This window comes from Polyodon spathula, chromosome 10, assembly GCF_017654505.1.
Source record: "Polyodon spathula isolate WHYD16114869_AA chromosome 10, ASM1765450v1, whole genome shotgun sequence".
Taxonomy (NCBI): Eukaryota; Metazoa; Chordata; class Actinopteri; order Acipenseriformes; family Polyodontidae; genus Polyodon; species Polyodon spathula.
Window position 1 is genome coordinate 38953304 of NC_054543.1, and position 4379 is coordinate 38957682.

The window sequence follows — 4379 nt, forward strand, 5'->3', positions numbered from 1 at the left end:
CATTCTGTGTTATTTATGTGTTCATTTCAAAAGGTAGAACTAAGTTTGCAACGCAAGTTTTGGTTTGTTACTGATTATTTTTTTTGTTTTCAGTAGAGGCTTTTTATAATCTGATTTTGCCATACCAGACAGAGTAGGGTATCTTGTGTTGGTTGTCATGCACTTGACTAGAACTGACTACTCCAACGTATTTTTGTGTGTGTGTGTGTGTGTGTGTGTGTGTGTGTGTGTGTGTGTGTGTGTGTGTGTGTGTGTGTGTGTGTGTGTTTTTAAGGATAAACATGGTCATGTAAATGAGAGGACTGTCCTACCTAATGAGCTAATAAGATACAATTTAGTCAAGTATGACAACTTAAGTTTGAGATCAGTTGAAATAAATAATTGTATGTTACTTTTCTAAACTAAACCTAGAAATAGGGCAACTACAGGGTAGTTTTTAACTATGCTGTAATTCATTCGACCTACAAGGTGTGTGTGTAAAACTATGAGCCTTTTATTGTATTTCATGTCAGATGGTATGAGAAATTGGACTTCAATGTATGATAGTCATTAGACTTTAAAGTAATAAATAGAGAACCATGGCAGCTGAAACAACTCTCCCAGGCATTTGCTAATTAGCTGGCTTTTTGTTTCATTTATAGAGGCAAGACTTTTAAATTAGTTATTAAAGATATTCATCCCACATTGAACAAACCAACGCATTCTCCGAGTAAAAGATCTAGAAATTGTTTGCTAGCAGACACCTTGAAGTACATGTGGAATGACTTTATAGTTTTAGAATAATTCAATTCCTGACCAAATCTATTCTTTTAAACATTATAGAATGAAAAATAAATATGTCTATAGCTGGACTGCACAATGGGTTTTCATCAATAATTATGAGAAACCTCAAATAATCCAGGATTTTCCTCAGTATAAATATTTATAGGACAAAAATATTTTAATCATAAAGTCTATATAACCCCTCAAATTGCTTTAACTATCAATCTTGACCAATTTTATGTCACTTAAGTGGGTAGCAACAGGTCCATTACTACTGGAAGAATTTGAAATGTTTATATTGTGGGGTTAAGATCATTTTAAATGAGGTTGGTTGTGTACTGTATTTTTCCTTGATAATTTGGTTATAAACATTTTATCTTATTAAACCCCACATTCCGTGGGAATATTTATTATTGCAATAAAAATATACACAGTAAAATCATCATCAGATAGAAACATATTACCGTTAGAACAATATATATATATATATATATATATATTTATTTATTTATTTTAAACATCCACATATATTATTTACAGAACAAATATCATTATTTATTAATTATGAAGCCCAAGCTTGATAAAATGTGACACCAGGTACTGAGGACGCTGTTGATATTCAAGTAGAAGTTCATGTGGCGTTGAAATCTGGTCACCTTTAAATCGATCCAGCAAGGTCACACAGATAACGACGGCTGAAAGATAAAAAAAAAGATGAAATCAGATTATAACATTCACAATAATAGCTATTTTCACAGTTGTATATTCTGATAATGCTCTCAAATATTGCCCTCAGGAATTCAGCTAAACTGGTCTCTGCCTGGTGCCTCATTAATGGAGGTTGCAAATAAGCCATCAGAATCTCCACTACAGTGACAAGCAAAGGGGGGGGGATTGGGGGGGATTGGGGGGGGTGTCAACCCACAAGATACTTTGTACTTTAATACTGCTTTTTACTACAAGGCAGTGATTGATAGAACCAAGTAGTTCATTGTCTGCATGAACAAGCAAAAAAAAAAGAAAAATACCTTTCAGTCCACAGACACGACACATGGCTGCAAATACAGTGGATTCCATTTCAATGTTTCTTACACCAGCCTTGTGTGCTTTTCTCAGGTATTCCAGTTTATCTTCAGTAGAGAATGAGCACAATGCTCCATCTAACCGCCCCTGACCTTTAAATAATAAATAAGATAGTTATAATTATTTTACAGCTGTTCAGAATCCAGTATATGCCATAAATAGCAATAAATTTGTTCACTTGTAAAATTCCAAGCAAAGTTAATGGATTGCTACAAATGAGACAAAGCCGATGTTCATTGATCCAGAGAGGCAAGAGACTGGAACTTTAAACACCTCCCTTGACCTGCAAAATCCCCACATCAATTTAACTGAGAATGCATTCAGGCAAGGCATAGTTTTTGGGAAGTTATCATAAGTAGTTCATTCTAAAAGTTTCATAAGCTATATATATGCGCACAAAACTGCAACTTCACTACTAAAGCAAGGTTGCAGTGTAATTACAGGAATATACAAGTTAATTGGGAGTTGAAAATGTACCTTCATAAAAATCATGGGTGCATAGTGTTTCCAAGAACAGTAGGCAGGTTAGGGATCTCTTTACCACACTGCAGTAACTCCTGAGCCAAGTTCTCATCTAGTTGAGTGCTTCTGACAATTACTTTGCCCAGCACCACCTGTTCAAACTGAGGCTGGAAGAAAGAGTCCACTGCTGTGTCTGTAATTACAACAGTCCCAGGCTCAAGACCTACAAAAAGCAGTGCAGAAAATGATCAACACACATACAATATGCAGAAGAAAACAAACTGAGTTCACACACTCCAATTTAAAGACAGATATGTTGGTTTAGTCCCAGTTTTTGCAAAAAGTACACAGACTAATGATTTTATGTATGAAAAAATTATTAAAGACGACATACCTACACCACCTGAAATACCAATACGAATGAGCGTCACATCCCGACATCTGGCATGGTGCAAAAGTTTTATAAGTTCATGAATCATCATAGAGATGGAAGGAACTCCCATTCCATGCTGTAAACCAAAACAAAATGTTTTACTTTATCTAAAAGTCATCATGTTTAAATTGCGCAAGAGAAGAGGGAAGTTGTTCACCGAGATATTTTACTTACACTTATGGAAAGCACAGGCCCAGCTTTGTACATGGAGTACCTGTCTGTCCCAACACAGATGTCATCGATATCATTGCAGTCTCCCTTTAACTCCAGCTCCTTGTATATGAACTGGGCAAAAGCTTTCAACTTACCCACCTTTATATCTCCAAACATCGCAGGCAAATTGTGAGTTTTGGTTCCCAGGTTAAAGTGATAAAGAATGTCCTCCTCCATGAAATCTAAGTGAGGGGTTTAAACATGTACCAGTCCATGTCTAAATAGAAACACACAAAAACAAATCAGATGTGAAATCAAATCATTTGATGACCTAGACGGTCTAGGATAAGAAGAGTTTAAGGCAATTACTATTTTAAGATCTAAAAGAAAGTTTGTAGCTAAGTAGTCAACAGGAGTTTCAGAAGATCATTACCAAAATAGTAAGAATGTGCATTTCTGTTCAATTCAACGATATTAAATAAAAAAATATATACTTACTCAAGATAATCAGTACATTCATTGCCAACATTGAGTAAAATTGGTGCCATGATTTTCAGCTCCTAAAAATTGATAAAAGTACCAGTGAGAAAAACGTAAAAGACACAGCTTTGTTCACTTAACATTATAGTCTTAGCTAAATAATAGCAGCCTACCTTTCTAGGAGTCTTCATGCTATTTGGTAAACTGATTTGGTCTCTCTTTCCAACACGTTTGTTTTGTTCTTTGATTGCAGGGAATGAAACATAACATCAGTTAGATCGGCCCACTTTATACTTTTGAACTGCTCCCACCTATCTGTGAAACTATTGGTTATACAATGAGGTGAATACACTCCTCTTGCCTTCCCACAAGGTCATTGATCCAAAACACGCCATGTTTAGCATAAGTGAGCAGTTGCCTTTGAAATATGACCTGCTAGTGTTAACAAGGTGAAGGTATTATATTGGTATTTTGGCTACTCTTAAAATAAATGTACTGTTTTCCTCAATGAGCCAGCAGCCAAACATTTTTGGATGTTTCACCACTCTATTTAATTGAGCATGTGCTTAGAAAACTAGAGCCCTTTGGCAGAACGAAAAGGTTAGGTAATAAAGCATTTAACAAAAAAATAACACTGATCTGCTGTATCTTATTCAGTACTTTTCTATTTATGTATCTGCTATTTTATAACTGTTCAGGGATCAACAAGAGCTCACAAAATCACAACAGCATTGGAGTACAAAGACATTCGAAAAATGTCAACCCTGTATAGATCCAATTGTATCCAATAACTTAAAAGCAACTTACAATTTTGTATACCAGTTTTCTTTTCCAGCTGTAGGGTTAAAAATAAAATGCATGTTATACTGACATATGGAAGGAAGAGTCAAACGTTCATGTGCTGTGGAACAGAACATAGGGTTAAACGGTCATGTACTTTGGGACATTCCCAAACCAAACCACTAACTGTCCTAGTGGAAACCTATTAATAGAGCTGTGATACATC

General features: G+C 35.3%; 1 pseudogene; it reads right to left on the minus strand.

Moving 5' to 3' along the window:
* Positions 1–1242: 1242 nt before the first annotated feature.
* Positions 1243–3782, minus strand: LOC121321404 (annotated as a pseudogene).
* Positions 3783–4379: the final 597 nt, after the last annotated feature.